The 18,233-nt window shown below is 39.7% G+C and overlaps 1 protein-coding gene across 3 annotated transcripts in view; it reads left to right on the top strand.

Annotated features, from left to right (window-relative positions):
• Positions 1-18,233, top strand: part of Ctnnd2 (catenin delta 2) — an 810,770-nt gene that overhangs the window by 269,974 nt on the left and 522,563 nt on the right. Inside the window, exon 1 of one of the 3 annotated variants that reach the window (XM_029469859.2) lies at positions 1,017-1,269. The exons of the other annotated variants lie outside the window; for them this stretch is intronic. The gene's annotated coding sequence lies outside the window, so the exon portion shown is untranslated. Of the gene's footprint in view, positions 1-1,016; positions 1,270-18,233 lie in introns of those variants that run through there. 3 annotated transcript variants of the gene reach the window in all.

The raw sequence follows: 18,233 nt of genomic DNA, 5'->3' as shown, positions 1-18,233 counted from the left end.
GTGCTTGTGTAACCCTGACCTTAAGTTGAGTATCTGTTAGATGGATACTGGTACTATTTCTTTTATGCTTCAACCGACATTATCTTGACAATTTGTTGTCTACAGTCATAGAATTGAAGCAAGTGCCTGTGTATGTTCACAGCAACCTCGTTACATAGGCGTGCAATCTCAGTTTCAAATGACTTTCTCTGGCTCATGTAGTCATAGATTTGACCTGCTATTAGTTTGGCCCACAGTTAATTAAAAATGTTTTTCCACTGCAGCATTTGTTCTTAAAGTTGAGGTTAAAATTCAAAGATTAATATTGTGTTTGGGGTGTACAGCAGCTATAGTACACCCCAATTGATGCACTATAGCTGCTGATATAGTTCTTTTCAATATATACAATTATATCAATTATATATTGGATTATATCAATATACAAAATATAGCCCCAAAGTTGTATCTAAATGTGCCTCCTTTCTGTGCATCTGCTGAGCACCTTAGATTTTGCCTCATTTTATCTTTTGAATTGCAACCTCATTTCACGTGTAAAAATATTTAGAATATGCACATGTATACCCAGCAACTGTCCATCTTTGAAACCAATGCTGTGTTGACTATAACATGAAGTAGGTCCGGTCTTTTTAATTCACCCAGGAGCCAACATCGAGAATTGGTCTGAGAATCTTATATTGTCATCTGTGCTTTTGGTTGATGCTGTTTTTCTTTTTGCTCTGTTTCTTCAGATTAAACTAAGGATAGCTAAAAGATGCAGGTACAAATCTGGGGCAAAGGAAAGGAAGAGTGGAAAACTAGGATTTGCTGTGCTGGCTAGTGGGAGGGTCCTTTTGTGATGAAATGTTGCATAAATAATGCCAGTGGAGGTCTAAATTCACTGTTGCCATGGAGACCTTTGTGCCTGGCTGAACTCTATTCTTTTCTCTTTTAAGACAGCCACCACTAGGCTTGTGCTATCTGATGCATCCCGCTTTGCTTTCGCTGAACACTGTTTGCTAGTGGAAGCAGAAATTAAGAGTGTGGAAATTGCGCATCCTGACTTTTTTTCTAGACCACTCTTCTCCGCCTTCTTGGATTTTGAGCTCCTTTGCTTGCTTTTAGCTTTCTTTCCAGGAGGGAGGAGCAGGTGGGTTGAGAGCCAGAACAGCACGCTCTGTGCCTCGGGGAGGGTGGAGGAACCCTTCTTCATCTTGGGACTGGTGGACTTGCCTGCCTGGACCACTGTGTTCAAGTTGCTCAGGACCCTTTATTTCCAAAGGTCCCGCAAAGGTAAAAGAAACAATAAACACTAACCTCACTTCACTTTCCAATGCTTTCCTTGTTACTCTTGCTGTTTTTATGCCTTTCAAGTTGTGTAACTGAAGCCTGGGAGTCCTGTTTAGAGTATAGGAAAAGAATTTACTCCTGACCTCACAAAGGTCAGTTTATTCAGTATATGGGCACTGAACTTGGGAGAGCCACATAGGGGAGCTAAACAGAAAGTGATTGTGAGGTCCGCTGTCCACTGTCCGACTGACTCCCATCTCACTAATCGTCATGTCTGTTCAGTGATTGTGTTTAGAAATACTTGGTGGGTGTGTGTGTGTCGTAGATGTGTGTTTTAGATTTCATGAAAGTTATGGTTATTCATGTAAAAAAACCTCTTAATTTGTTAAGCGTGGTTTTATTGGGGAACTTGGTTCGTTCTAAAATTTTCTTCAATGAGCAGGATAGGAAATATGCATGGAGAATAAATACCGTAAACATCTGCAGGCAAAGAGGTGAAGTCAATGCAAGAATGCATTACAGCAGTCACTCACTTGTTGCAGAGGAGGCTTGGTTCTCATAGTTTTGCATTAGAACCACAGTACACTAATCACATGTTTTGGTCGTTGTAAATGGTGCCGGTGTGAATGGGATGCGTGCATCCCGTAATTATAGAAAGCCATTACCATGCAAGTGTCTCCAACTGGCTTTGGTTCAGGTACTTCATTGAGGGGATCATTGCCCCAACCGGACAACGGCTTCAGATTTGAGCTGTTCCACCATTCTTATTGAGAAAGTTTTTGAAATACTAACAGGTCATTAAAACAATTAAGAGCAGACAGGCAGTGTGACAGTGATCAGCATGACAGACTGCTAGAGGGAATCAGACAGGAAACTGTCACATGTATAGCATGCATGCGTAGTACATAATTGGGACTGAAGTTCTATGGAGACCCAGAAAACGTTTATACTCTTGTCTTTAAAACTGCAGTATCTCTGAGTCACCTTTCATGGAGACAGGAAATGATTTCTGATCAACGATACCGGTTATAGAGTATCCTAATTACTTCCTGGAGCTAGTTATCTGTTTCAGAGGATCCTAAGTGACTTCTTTAATGTAGCACTAAGATGAAGAATTACCATAGAGATGTAAACATAACTTTTCATTTTTTTTTTTTTGTTTTTGGTTGGGAGGGTCTTTGTAAACACATTTATTAAAACTTCAATAAAATTTTTATAGAAACATAGTCTCACCACATCTTAAGATTTTAATTGCTCAACCTCAGCCTCAGATGTGTTTTATCTTACACAGAAGTCTTGCATATACTCTTGAAGGTATACCTTTAGCTCAGTATCTCATTGAATTAAACCTTGAAAGTTTATATTACATTTAAGAAGACCTTTTCTAAAATACCTGATTAAAAAAATAAAAAAAATAAAATGGGAAAAAAAGAAATAGTCACATCATCATCATCATCATCATCATCATCATAATAATAATAATAAAAGAAGACCTTTTCTTTTGGCTGTGTCATTGAGAAGACTTACAGGCTGGAGATGTGGCTCAGTGGCAAGGCCATTGCTCAACATTCACAAGGCCTTGGATTTCATTCCCAGCACTGCAGTAATAAACAAAAAGGAGTTCTAATCTTAAAAGGCTTTAACCTTTTGCAAGATGTTCTATGTTAATTGTTATTTAATAATGTTATCAAAATACTAGAATAATTACCCATGAAGCTTCATTTTCAGTACATATGATAGACACAGATTTTTGAAATCAATATAATATTTTAGATGACTATAACCCTTCAAACTGTATGACATATATGTATGTGATTGGTTAATTTTAACAAATTAAATATCTGCCTATTTTCTCCATGTTATATAGCATAGGTATTTGATATGAGAAAGTAATTTGAACATTATTTTAAATGCAAGTTTCTATATCAGGTGGATACGGGGAAAGACACAAAACGAAGTTCTCAGCATTTGAAAGCGTGATCCTGGTTGAGTGTGTTCCAAAAAGAAAATATGCTATTAAGCTTCCCAAATGCCAACTTGAAAAATGCTATCTGTGCAGGTGCTTGTTTGTTTATGTTATCCACACAATTAAGAAAACAAGTGAGATACTTTCACTTGTCTAAAACACCATTTTCTTGACAGTCACAGATCTGGTCCAAGTGGCTGAACTCTTCCAAGCTGGAGAGTCCTATCTGGAAAGCCTGACAAAAGCCATTTGGATCAGTTTAGGGCTTTTGCGTTTCTTTCACCATATGTCTATTTTGTAATAGCTTATATTCAACAAATTTATTTATAACCCTTCTATATGCTTAGATACAGTAGGAAAATCTAGATGCATAACAATGTTATCTAGGGTGAAAGAACTAACAAGTCTGATGGGGATCCAATATCAGAACTGGGACCAATGGTGCTGTAGTGGACTTGCACAAAGTAACTGTTAATAAATGTTAGTAAAAGTTATTTCCAGAGAGAAGCCTACAAAATCCCACAAAGACTGTAAAATTTGCCATTTTATCACTCCAGAGAGATGTTAGAATGAATATTTTGAGTAGAAAGGGCTTCCACCAGTCCTCCAACTGCCTCCTAGCTCTCCCTCGGTCCTGAGCTCCGCCCACTCCCTGCTGGGTGTGCTTCTAGTTTGCTGAGCAGGGGAAGCTTTGCTGGGGCTTGCTCTGCCCTTAGCCTCTGCTTTTGCACTTTCATTTGCAATGCTATCCCAGCTCCCTTCTCTCAAGTCTTTGGTCCAGAAAGATCTACTTTCCCCTCTCCATCTTTTCACATCGTGGTTCATATCCCCTGAGTATTGTTCTGGAGGATCCTCGAGGTTCCTTCCCTGTCGTCTTCTTTGTCCTGAATTATTGTTCTGTGCCTTTATTTCCGGGAAGCATTAGACATCCCTCCTTGGCTTGTTCACTGTTACCCGAGCTAGAGTTATCTGCAAGGAGAGAACCTCCAATCAGGAAATGCCTCCATGAGATGCAGCTACCAGGCATGTTCTTAATTAGTAATTGATGCAGGATCTACAAGCCTATTGGGTGGTGCCATTTCTGGGCTGGTGGTCCGGAGTTCTCTAAGAAAGCAGGCTAAGGAAAGCCAGTAAGCAGCACCCCTCCACGACCTCGGTATCAGCTAATCCAAGTTCCAGCCCTGTTTGAATTTCTATCCTGGATTCCGTCATGGATGGGGTAGAGTGTGGAAGTGTGAGCCAAATAAACTCTTCCTGCTTACTGAGCTTTATGGTTATAATGTTTCAGCACAGCAGTAGAAAACCTAACTAAGTTGTTCTCTGAATTCTCCATCCATTTAGAATATATACTTTATGAGGGTGGGTATTTTTGTCTGATTTTTTTTTTATCCATTTCATCATCTGTATCTTTGCCTGGCATATTTGATGAATGGGTGTGTGTATGCGTATGTGTGTGTGTGTATGTGTATGTATACATACACACACACACACACACACATATATATATATACATAGGTATATATATATATATATATATATATATATATATATATATACCTTAAACGGTGTTGGGCTTCATTTCCTAGACTTTTAAAAACAAGGGAAATAATGAATATTCAAGGTTATCATTTACAACAACCCAATATATCTTGTAAGAGAGAACTGGTCAGGCTGATACCATTGTACCCTCAGATAAGGCAAAGTGACAAATGTAGCCCTTGCTTCAGCACTGTGTAACATCAGGTAGATTTCTCTTGAGAACACACATAATTTTTTCAAGATATTTTTATTTTTTCAATGTGTGAAATGTGTGTCTATGTGTAAATAAGCATGCTTGAATGCCCTCCGAGTGCAGAACAGCGTGTTGCATCTCCTAGAGTCAAAGTAATAACAGTTGTGAGCTGCCCTCTGTGGGTGGTGGGAGCAGAACTTGATTGGGTTCTCTGTACCAGGAGTAAGTTCTTATAACCACTGAGCCATCTCTCTAACCAGATTTGATAAGTTAGATTGTACTCAATGTACATCATTATAATATAAACTGCAAGCTCTAGGAAGTTGATAAACACCACACTGTGGCTAATTACACAGTAACTTTCTCACAGCCTGTATATATTATGCAGAGATATGAGAGATATTTTTTCTAGTAATAAAAATGCAGAATTGGTGTGTGTGTGTGTGACTTTTGGTGGACAGGGTTGGTTTTATTTTTATTTTATTTTATTTTTATCTTAGTTACTTTTCTACTTCTGTGCTAAACACCATGACCAAGGAACCATATACAAGGAAGGGTTTATTGGAGCCTTACAGTTTCAGAAATTAGAGGCCATGGTGGTCTTGCTGAGGGGTATGGAAGCAGGCAGGCAGGTGTGGAGCTCTAGCAGCAACTGAGAGTTTATATCTTGATGCACAAGCTCCAGGCAGGGGTGGAGGAGAGAGAGAGAGAGAGAGAGAGAGAGAGAGAGAGAGAGAGAGAGAGAGAGAGAGAGAGAGAGAGAGAGAGAGAGAATCACTAGGAATGGCATAGACTTTTGAAACCTCAGTATTCCCAATGATGCACCTCTTCTAACAAGGCCACACCTCCTAATCCTTGCAAATCCTTTCACCAACTAGGGAGCAAGTCTTACAATATGAACCCTGAGAGTTATTCTCCTTCAAATCCCTACACCACTTTTTTATTTTAAATGTTTTTTTATAAGTTTGTAACCCCATAGGAAGAACAACAATATCAACCAAACAGACCCCCCCAGAGCTCCCAGGGACTAAACCACCAACCAAAGAGTACACATGGAGGGACCCATGGCTCCAGCCACAAATGTAGCAGAGGATGGCCTTGTCAGGCATCAATGGAAGGAGAGGTCCTTGGTCCTGTGAAAGCTAGATGCCCCAGGGTAGGGAATACTAGGGTGGGGAGTGGTGGGTGGGGGAACACCCTCATTGAAGCAGGAGGAGTGGGGTGTGAGATAGGGGGCTTTTGGAGGAGGGACCGAGAAAGCGGTAACATTTGAAATGTAAATAAAGAAAATATCCAATAAAAAATTTTAAAAAGGATAAAAAGAAGTAAAAAAGATGCCAATTTGGGGGTGGAGTCATGGCTTAGTGGTTAAGAGTGCTTGTTTTCTTGTGTAAGACTCACGTTCACTTCTCTGGACACACATGGTGGTTCTCAACCATATACCACGCTAGTGTCACCGGATCTGATGTTGTCTTCTGACCTCTGTGGGTACCAAGTGCACACTTATTGCATATGCACTTTCAGGAAAACGGTCAACCACAAAATTTAAAGCTTAAACACAAAAGCTCTTTTTAAGTGTTTGTCACCTGATTGTTTGACTATAAAGCAAACAGTAACATCACCCCAACCCTCACCCCCCGGAGAGTGCCGCCTGCCATTTAGACACAGGATGTAACCTGAGAGTGTATGTTCCTATAAGAAGAGATGTTCTGGATAGGATTCCTAAATGCCTAGCTACCTCACTAGTCACATGTTCCCTCATTAGGAACTGCATCTGCCTCACTTAATTTCAAGCCCTCATGCTCTTCTGCACCAATTTCTGGTAATTTTCATCAGCATTAATAGAGTTTTTTACAAGAGATACTATATTCAGTGTTGAGTTGTTAAATGTAATTAAATTTAGTTGCTAAGGTTGAAGATCAAATGTGTATACATTATTATGGAGTACTTTTGCCCCCCCCCCCCAAAAAAAATCTAGAAAGCTTAACTACAGAGGTGGGGATGGGACAGAGTTAACTGGGGTCAGTGACCCTGGAATCCTGAGACCATTTGTCTAAGGGCTCTGAGGTTCTTCTTAGGAGATAACACTGACAACAGCCCAGGTCTGGCCTGGACCTTTAATTGCTTTGCAAGCTCCAGGTATATCACTATATCACTGGATATTTTTGGCCAAGGGAAAGCACATGCATTGGCTCAGAGCCATTGGAGTGGTAAACCTTGATTTTTTAATGCTGTGGTACCACTCTGTTTGCTTTGAACAGTGTAGCTATTTATATTTTTTTTTGAGTGTCAGCTATATAAGAGCCTCATATTACACATGCATTTTCCACGAAGAACGCGCAGCTGAGTTTAGTGATGGTTACAGGCCGTGTTACTCTACCACGCTTAATACTCAATACTCAATACTTAATACTTTTGCAGAAAAGTGGTCAACAAAGCAGAGGCCAAGAGCTGTTTTCTGCCCTCTCTAGCATCTTCCTTTTCTACTTTTGTATTGGCCAGTTGTACAGTAAATGTACTTCATTTACTGGTTCGCCTCCCTATTGGGGTAATATATTTTGAGAATGGATTAGAACCAGCTCTGGTACTAGCTTTACTTCATTTCTCTTTTCCTTGGTTATGTCCCATGTGGGCTTTAAAACTCCATAGTCTAGTCACTTGATCCCTCTCCACCTCCGTTTCCATAACTGCAGAATTAAAAGCTCCCATTTTCTGATCCCTTATAAATGAATAGGATTTTGTTGTCTTTCCTGTGGGGCTCCACAGTACAAGTCAGGAAAGTATATTTTAGCCGAGGAGGAGCAAGCCAGACTGGCTCAGGTGAACTGTCACCTGAGACCCTGGCCTAACTTCTTCATGTCTGTGATCTGGCAGCCCCCAAGCTTTGTTAATTCACTCGTGCACGGAAGTCTTTTGAGCAAGAACATATATTCTCATTGAGTTTTACAGGTTATAAATGTGCCACTCAACTGACATTTGCATGTCAGAAAATAACCTAGTGTTTTAAAGTCTAATAGCAATACAATGATAAAGTTTGAACCTTGTGTCCATGTTCCATGGGATTGTTGTGCACAGCTGGGTCTGGAGACAGTTGTTTCCCCCCCAGACTGAGTTGGATGGCTCAGCATGAAAAGGAAGATAACATTCCAATTACAGCCAGAGGTATGAGAAACAGGCCATGGGAAGAGTTTGGATATTTGTTCTTCTGAGGTTTTCTGTCTTAATCACAGTCTGAGTTGAGAGCCTCCAAAGACAATCACTATACCTTTGTGAACAATTGCTTGTTGCATGCAAATAAGCATATAACTGACTGCCTGGCTTTCTGCAGATAGAAGGCCACCAAGACCATATTGACACATATAGTGCACTCCATGCAGGTGCAAGGGAACCATGCAACCAGTGCTGACCTTTATATACAAATGGTGTGTATTGGGCATGTGCTTATGATTCACAGTAATGCACTGCTGATGAATCATTGTCAGGATGAAATTGTCAGCAACCAATAAGCTCTTCCTGATTTCTACTCAAATCTGTAATCAAAGAATCGGACCAATGTCTTTGAAGTAAGCACAAGCAATCGATGATATGCATATATTAGATACAAACATGTTTTGAGAGGAACACAAAATGCTAAAAACTATGAAATAACAAGATATAAAAAAACCCGGGAGAATATATGTGCAGCCTTCTCTGTAGGCAGAAAGCTGTCAACTGCAGGGTACACAGTGTAGAGATGTCTGGTACAGCAGAATATTACAAAATAGTTTGAGGTTTCATTTGATACTTGTCAAAGTTATGAAAACTTACGTTAATGGGAGTCCAATTCAGATGGGAAGACACATATTGGGACTTGTGGACTTTATACGTGCCATGCTGTATATTACAAAGTTAGGTAAATGGATTCAACCGACAAGAAAGACAACAGATGTGTCCTAATTGGAAGACCTGTACAAACCATGGTGAAGGACTCCATCTCAGTCACAGAGCACACAAGGATTTCACACTGCGTGGTATGAATGCTGTGAGCAGAAGCATAATGCTGTGGTAAATTTGATGGCAAGCAAGAACGGAGCCACAGATTCTCACAGGAAGGGAGACTGTGATTTTGAGGATTAAGGCTGGCACTTGGTAGATCTGAGCTGCTGGTCTTGGTAACTCTCCAAGGAAAATGGTCTCCCTGATCTTCTAGAGGCCACCCAACCTTAAGGCTGTAAAGCCATGGTGCCTAGATTAATAAGGGTCACATGAAGTTCAGTGGTGTGAATTTTGAATTCCAGGCTTGAGAAATAGTAAACAAAGTGCTTGTTTTGATGGCACAAGGAACCAAATTCAGTTCTCAGAAACTGTTACAGCCAAGTGCCGTGTTGCACATTCAGAATCCCAGATTTCGGGAAGATGAAGACAGACAGATCTCCGAGGTTCACTAGCCTTCCATACTAACTTATTCAGTGAGCCACAGGCCTATGAGAGTCTGTAAGAGATATGAACTCAAAAGCAAGGTAGGCAGCTTCTGAGCAATGACACTTAAGACGTTGTTCTTCATCTATGCACTCACACATGGCCACACATATGTACCTACAGATATGTACCTACACACATACATATAAAATAATAAATCTAAAGTGGTATTTATGGTACTCAATTTTATGCATACTGGAGGTTTCTAGAGGGAAGGGCTGAGCTATGAAGGTAAAAACATTCTCCAGAGATTGGTAGATGCATTCTCAATAAGTTGTGGAAGCGATAAGAAAATTAGATTGTTCACAGAAATACTTAACTATCCTGTGCACAAAACTGCATGAAAATATATTTAATTAAATAAATATATAAAACCATATTGATATTCTAGTCCTGTTCCCTGTCTGTAAAACAGAAGTAGCAGTTAAAATATTGATACTGTTTCTTCTGTGCCTACAAATTATTTGTATCACTTGGGGAAAGAAAATGGGACATTACTTCTATGGCAGAATGCATTGCCTAAGTTTATTAAACTAGGTCCTCCACGCTGAGTGAGACAGGATCGGATTAAATCATTTGATTTGACTAAATCCCGGTTCTGGAGTGTTTATTAGGTACACATATCTTGTTGACTATTTAATTTCCTCCTAGACTATTGCTTTCCCCACTTGATTAGCAAGGGAAAATTGTTTGGGCAAAAATTGGCCTAATAGGTATGAAACAGCTGCCAAAATCATAAGCAGCCCGCAGCCCTGTGCTGCAGCCCAGGGGGCTAATGCCAGTCTGTCCTTCCTGCCAGGTAGAGCTGCATGCAGTTGATGGAAACTTTAGTACCTGGTTTCAAGGGACAGGAGGATGATGTGACTCTTCCTAAAAAGGCATCCACAAAATGTTGGCTGTGCACAGACAGCTGCTAAGGTTATACTTTGTACATGAATTCATGTACTTGCATCCACTTTAATGGAGCCTAACTTATGGTGTCGGATCCTGCCGCCCATTGTAACTAAGTTGTTATGCGGCCCTCATTTGCTAGAAGCTGCTGTATCCTGAGCAAACCCAACTGCCTTGATGGGTCCCATGGTACTTACTATGGATTAAATGTGGCGTCTTTTACTTTTCCCCCTGTGGTCTCACATAATGATATTAGCTTGTCTGCAGTGTGACAAATTCAGTGTACCGGGAACATCTGGTAAGCTGTTCTTGATAACTGGAAAGAGCCTGCGAGCTCAGTGATGCACACCCAGTAAGGCATTCCACATACCGGGGGCTGTGGAAGGATGGAGACTGTGGAGCGGGGAGGCACCGGTACAGTTCATGTAGCTGCAATGTAAGTGATTCACACTGTGGCACGTTCATCAGCACAGCATCCCTACAACTTCCTGTTTGATTATCAAGAGGCAAATATGAACGTACTCCTTGTAGAACCATGCTTAGTTTGTTCCCGGTAGAGGGATTTCAAAATGGGGGAACATAATAAAAGGAAAAGAAAGTAAAAACAGCTTGAAGCCAGGTTTAAAATTCAGTCTTTTGATGTTGATCTGAGAACAGATCACACTGATATGTTCAAACCATGAAAGCCACAATAGTAAAGAGACTAACACTGAACCCATAGTAGTGCAGAAGAGAACAGTGCATCAGATTCTGTTGTTTCATTTGGATTTAAACATGTTAATATAAGAATGTTCAGGTTTTGACTGCTGTTTCCTAAGGTGGGGGAAATAGATTTCCCAGATGAAAAGCAAGACATGACATGTATATGCATATTAAATATCTTATGAAGAATAGTAAAGAGCTCTAGGCTGTCTCTCTTGGCTTTCATGCTGTACCACTGACTCATTGAATAGTCTTAAATTGTTTACTTAACCCCGATCGCCAGTTCACCCCTCTTTACACTAGTTTAATACTTTTTGCATTATCAGTCTTTCACTGGGGCTCACAGAAGGAAATTCAGTAAGGCTGCAGCTGCTGTTACATAGATGGCAAAACATCATCACACAAGGTACAATTACAGTAGTGACTCACTTTATCTGGGTGGCTCTGATGATGACCTGAGACCCTTTAGTCAATATCAGGCATCACAGTAGCAGGAAAAATGTTTCTGGAAATGTGTTTAGTTTATACGGCAATGATTTATGTGCAGGTGTTAAGTTATATAAAGTGTGCATTCATTTGGAACTGAGGGCATACAGCTCAGTAGATAGACTTGGTGATTAATTTAGATTCAATGGACAGATTGAATCAAAATATAGTTTTATTCCATGAAAAAAAAAAAACAATACAAAGCAGGCAGATGAACAAAATCACCACGGGGTCATGGGGAAAAGAGGCTCCTAACCTTGTGCATCCCAAATGAATGAAGTATTATCAGGAGGAACAGCAATGAAACAGAAGGAAGTGAGGCTGTTTCTGTGGCTAAAATGACCAACAGTTCTAGGTTCTAAGCCCATGAAGGATTTCACTGTGTACTTGGTTGAAAAAGCATGGCATCTGGCAATGATGTGTAGGAATGGGCAATTAAGACTGTAATAGAGTGGCTTCATGCATAGGCCACGTTTGTTTACACTGTGCATCCTGAGATTTCCCCAAATAGCCATTCTCATTATGTATTTGTCAGTGAAACAAAGAGAGCTAAAAAACTTACTGAGGGGATTTTGTTAATAGTATGGAAGTAACTGAGCCACTCCAGTGCTTTCAATAGCCAGGAAAAGTAGGATCCTTGTTGAACCTCTTTGTCAAGTGACCCATTTGGCTGATAGTATAGCCCCCGCTTCACTCAGTTACCTGGGACAAGTGCTTGTGCTTTCTGTCACATACCCGTGCAACATCATCATTTCCTGTTACAGTGTGGTAACTTATAATCATATTTCTGTAATGTGATGACGTCCCTCCACTCTTACTCGTGATCAGTGACAAGTTGTTACTGTCCCCAAATGACCACATGTATGCATGCCTATCTTGGCCTCTGACTAATTTCCTCGTTACTGTCTTCTCTGATAAGTTTTCTGTAAGTTTCATTCCTATTTCTTTCTTTCTACTTTAACATCCTCATGTGTAGTAAACTTCGAGTAGAGTTCAACTCTCTCACTAGATTAAGCTCATCAGCAGGATCTGAGCTTGATTTCATTTTCTATTTCTTCCCTTCCTGTATTGCTCAGTACCATGTAGAATCCTTTAAGTACGTCTGTTTCTTTTCCTACTCGTTTCTTCTTTTAACAGTCTTTATTTGTCTATAATATGAGTAGATGCAAGAGCTTTGAATGTAATGTAATTTTTCTTTTGAATAAGAAATATTATATAAAGATACTAGAACTTGCCATTCATTGCTAGCAAACAGGGTTGAAAAAGTCAGTAGATGTGTTTGCTAGTGCTATAAAGATGGACTTTCTTTGACATTTCATTAATATGAATTTAAGCAAGAAAGAAAAATTCTTGAGTATCACATTTTTACAGGCAAATTTTGGTTTCCATTGATCCAGTGACAGAGCTCTTAGAAACTGTGGTGTCACCGGAAAAGACAAAACATATTTCCTTCTTATAAGAGACTAGGACATTCTTACAAACAGCTACCAGTAAAAATAATTTTAGTTATCAAGAGGGAAAATTATGGGAACATGGATAGTTTTGATGCAAAAAGGAGGTAAGATAATAGTATGTAGGAAGGCATCTCAAAACAGTATTTAAAACAGTATTTCTAAATGTAGAATTCACAATTTAGACCTCGAACTTTGGGAGAGGAGACTCGGTCAGTGGAAGAAGAACGCACCCCGGTGATGTTCTCATGGCCAGAGAAGTTTGCCTTCACTCAGAAAATTGTTCAGAAGATTCCTTGTTTATCAGCCATCTATTCACTCACTGTTAATTGCATATATTCTATATTAGGTGAAAGAAAAGTAAGACAGCTAAGTATGGATTCTACAGTCGGGACACAGACAGTTAAAGGAGAAACCTAGAGAGTTAAGTGGATACAAGAAAGTGTCAATGGTGTGAGTGTGGCAGTCAGTTCTTCCCAGGCTAAGATGAGAAATGCACCTACACAGAGCATGATACAGAGATGAGATTTATTGCCATAAACTTGAAAGGCAGAGTCAGTCTTCTTGATTCTGGGATCAGGAGACACAGAGAGGAGAGAGTGGGTTTGGGAGCAGTGAGGGCCAATGAGCATATGCAAAGTCCTTTTGAGAATATGGGTGTCTTGATTTTCACTGAAGCAAGTCTTTCTTCTTTCTCCCTCTAACTATCAGAAGGCTACTTTCCCTACTACTGCGAGAGTGTTGGAGAAGGACACTTCTGTCTTGCCATTGCCTTTGTCAGCTATTCCCAGATTTGACAGTGACCCTCTTAACGGTTAAGGATTGTTGTTAGAAGGAATTACTTCCATTGAGGTGTGAACTTGAACATTGCAGTGGAAATTCTTCCTATGTGTAGGAAACCCTGTCATTTTATTTTCAGATGTGGGGGGGCAGGGGAGGGAGAGAAAGTTAAAGGAGAGCATGAAAAGATGAGTCTTATGTTATGGCTGCAAGACTTCTGAATCAGCAGTCTGTATAAAACAATGTACGGGATTAGGCTTAGAGATCTGAAACAGTGGGACTGGCTATTTTTGTGGAAACCACTTAGCCTCTGTATTTTGGAGATGTCTCAAATAATTAAATGCTTACTTTGTTGGTGTAATACGAAGAAGGAGTAAATAAAGTCACGTGAGGCTTTCAGCTAAAAGTAATGGTTTTCTAATCATTGACCCATCTCCTTACCAAGTCCGGAGAAATATTTGGTTAAAGCATAGTCTTCACGATAATGGGTACAGTTCAAGGGAACAAAATAGTGATGGAGTTAAGTGAGTTCAATAACCTCCAAGACTGCTTATATTCACTGTCCTCAGGAAGGCTGTGGTACCAGAAAATATGACCAATGCATGTGAATAAATACTTAAGATGTTGACTGTCACTTTTATATGCCATTGCCATAAGTATAATAGGCATTCCTAACACACAGGTACATCTAACTCGTTACCTGGGGGCGGGGGGGGGGAGGCTCAAAATACAAACTCTGGAGCCTTGTAGTCTACAAATTTATAGTCTATAGTCTAAGATACTTACATGTAATTATAATTTTTTGAGGAGTTACTTGATATAGCTAACAGTCATCAACATAATAGTATTTTTAAATTTTAATCAGGCCTAGTGGAACCAACATCACCTTGAACTACTCAGAAACATGTTTTTCCTAGTTCCCAGGTGTCTGTCTCTTACTGAATTAAGTGAATCATAATTTACTTAGTAAGATACTTTAAACAGCTAACATGGCTCTTGCCGAGATAAAGTACAGAGCAAAAAGATTAGAGCCTGCTCAGTGCAAGACTTGGTCAGAAAAGGATGCTTTGTTCTATGTCACTGAAACTGCTCTGGAAAGGTGCCTAAGAGTCTGCTTCAGTGTGCTGATTCCTGTCATCTGCTGTCTTGCTAGGTGACCCAGAATGACACCATGGTTGTTTAAAGCATCTATCTGTCAGCTTCGTAAACTTTTGTAGACAGCTCTTTGCCATAGTTTTTGACTTTCCAATGAGGTCTACACAGCTGAACAGCTGGCATTGATTTGTTCCATTCTGTCTTGACATCATGGCTTGTTTTCCCCACATTTGCTGGACACTTGGCTGTAAGATTCCTATTATCACCCTGTCATTTCACCACCCTCTCTTCAGACGTGCCTTGCACATATCTCAGCAGGATAGAATTAACATTGCCAGAAGGTGGTGGCTATGAAGTCAACTCATTCATGTGAAATGGGAATTGGGTGTTATATAAGAAGGAAGGTCATTGAAGATTATTTCAAACTCTCAGTGGGTACACATGAGAGGCACTAGGATGTGAACTATTGTATTTGCATGAGATACTAAGAGAGAAAGACCACCATCCTCCATTGTTACCCCCTCCCTGGTAAATCAGCATCCAAAGATGCTGTATTTAGTAATAATGACTAAAATTTAATTAGCCACCATTTTGTTCCCTGAGTGAAAGTGTGTTACTGTTAGAGACCCTGAAATCATTTTCTTAGTACCTGAAGACAGAGACAACAATGGTTTTTTATCCTCTCATTTTACATGAGGCTTATTGACTGTGTTAACACTGGTGCTTTTAAGAACAGGGTCTCATCTGGAGACAGAATGACCGGTACATGGAAACAATGGAGAAAATATTGAATCTATATGTGTGTTTCGGGATGTCTGAAGAAATAAACAACCTCTGAAATCTGATTAAAAGCTTTAGTTATGGATAGAATTGGATGTTCTTAGATAGGAATGAGAAAGAGGCCAGGCTGGAGCAAGAGATGCATAAGGAATATAAATCACTAGATAGGCAAATCCAATATCAAATTCAGGGACAGAAAGGCTATGGAGAGACAGAGCAATGGTCCCACAAAAGGTTGAGTGGTTAAAATTCCTCCTGTAAAGAGTACATGCCTGAAAATTGACTGCTATCTTTATTTCTCACCCACTGATTTGCTCAAAATAAAATGAAGTATGAACCCAAATTCCAGAAATAGAGGACACAGGAGGAAAATTGACCAAATCAGACTTCATAGAAAAAAAAAAGTTCTAAACCAGGAATGTGGCAAGCACCTTGATGTAGGAAGTGTTCATGCTTTAAATGAGATCATAGGCACAAACCTGTTCAAATGAGAATATTCTAGCTCAGAGAGTTCCACAGTTAGTACAAAGTCCTGCAATGTCATAGGCTCACCCTTCCTCTTAGGTGTCTTTCTTTGTCCTCCTTTGCTCCTAAATTCTCAACTTTCTTTTAGAAATTAAACTCAATAAATAAGGTGGATTGAATGCATATTCACCCCCTCTTTCCTGGCTCACAAGGCAAAGAAACATTTTTTAAGAGAATATGATGTATAAATGTAGACAGGATGGGTAAACAAATATGATTCACCAAGGCTGTGAAACATCAGTTGGCAGAATAACTTTAATTAGCCCTGTGAAAAAAGAAACAATGGTAAAACCTAGAGGCCTTACATGAAAAATATCTTAAAGCTTCATAGTAGGTGGTAGTGATGGAGGAGATGGAAAAAGTAGCAAGTTACTCATCGCAATCAAGAAAATGGAGTTCCAAAGAATGGAGAAAAATTAAGTCATAAGGAATTATACAGAATCCATCAGCAAAGGTGTGTGGGAATAGATGTATAGGTAGAAGACCCCCCCCAGAGCCTCTAAGGACTAAACAACCAACCGAAGAGTACACATGGAAGACTCATGTTTCCATCTGCATATGTAGCAGAGGGTTACCTCATTGATGAGAGGGGAGGTCCTTGGTCCTGTGAAGGCTCAATGCCCCAGCATAGGGGGAATGCTAGGGTGGTGAGATGGAAGTGGGTGGGTGGGGGAGCTCCCTCATAGAAGCAGAGGGAGGAGGATGGGATAGGTGGTTTGCAGAGGGAAATGGGAAGGGGGAATAACATTTGAAATGTAAATAAATAAGATAACCAATAAAATGGTAGAGGATAGCACAGTGTTTGAGGAAGAGGACAGCTAAATATTTATATCCTTCTTTCATGGAATGGTCATTATGCACACTAGGAACTATCTGTACAAAACACAGCCCAGCATTCCCACTCAAGACTGTGTTCACATTTCTATCCTCAGTACACAAGCATGACCTTCTGGATATAGAACTAGAATATTTTCAAAGATGCTATGTCATGGAAGAAACCACCACATGTAGAAAGTAACTATGAAATTTAGAAAGAATGAAGCCACTGAAATAATAGAAAGTAGAAATAATTTCATAAATTAAATACCAGTTGACAAGGAAGGGAACTTTCATAACATATTTATCTCTTATAAAAACCCAAGAAGAGCAACAAACTAAGTTTAAAGGAAGGAATATTTGAAAACAGGAAAGAGGGAGATAATGTCATGAAAAAGTAGAAGAGAAAGATTAAGAGCGGCAACTTGGGAACAGGTAGCGACTTTAGATTGTGAATGACAAGGAAACAATAATAAAAACACCATTTAAAAGAAGAATTCTAAAATAAGAAGAGGAACACTAAAAAAATACAGTAGAACGGTTGGTTGTACTGAAATGCACACTTCACAGAAAATTCTGCTGAACATCCATCAGGATTTCTAAGAATAGCTATTAGATTAGAAAAAATCATCCAAAAGTTTGTCACATGAGCCGTCCAGAGGAGATTCAGCACACATCCTGGGAGAAAGTAGAAAAAGATTTTCCTCCAGTTAATACCTCTTGCAAGTGTTCACATTCTCAACAGCAACATCGACCAAGCAGAGATAACGAAATGCATTTTGATGCTTTGAGAAGAAGTAGCTTCTTTCCTAGGAGTTCACTACTCTCATACCCAGCCCTATAATTCTCTAGGCACCTGCTTGCTAAAATAGAGAGTTTTTAAAAGTCTTTACAAGAATGCTTCTCATCCGTTCAGTCTTGGGAGATATTTTGTCAAGAGAGGAAATCAGGAGAAGTAAAGAATAAATATCCACACAGGAGGCTGAGATAGGAGAGAGTAGATGCAAAAACCTGGCAATCCAGCCATATGTAGACGTGAAAGGTTGAGCAAGCCAGGAACTCTGCCAAAGATTTCTTCCATACCTTCCATCGATGGCTTCTCTCACACTGTTGGCTGGAATCTTTTCAAAGACGTTATACCATGAGAGGTATATTTAGGTACTAGAAGAATGTTGGATTGGATTTATAATAGTTACACAGACAACTCAACAAAGGAAGAGCAGCAGCAAAAGCCTCCAACAGTGCTAAAAACATAAAACAAAATGGTAGACAGTGGAGCCATCCA

This window comes from Mus caroli, unplaced genomic scaffold, assembly GCF_978045245.1.
Source record: "Mus caroli unplaced genomic scaffold, Mus_caroli_1 scaffold_16, whole genome shotgun sequence".
NCBI classification, from domain to species: Eukaryota; Metazoa; Chordata; class Mammalia; order Rodentia; family Muridae; genus Mus; species Mus caroli.
The sequence above is the reverse complement of the archived record's forward strand: the minus strand, read 5'-3'. Positions and strand labels throughout refer to the sequence as shown.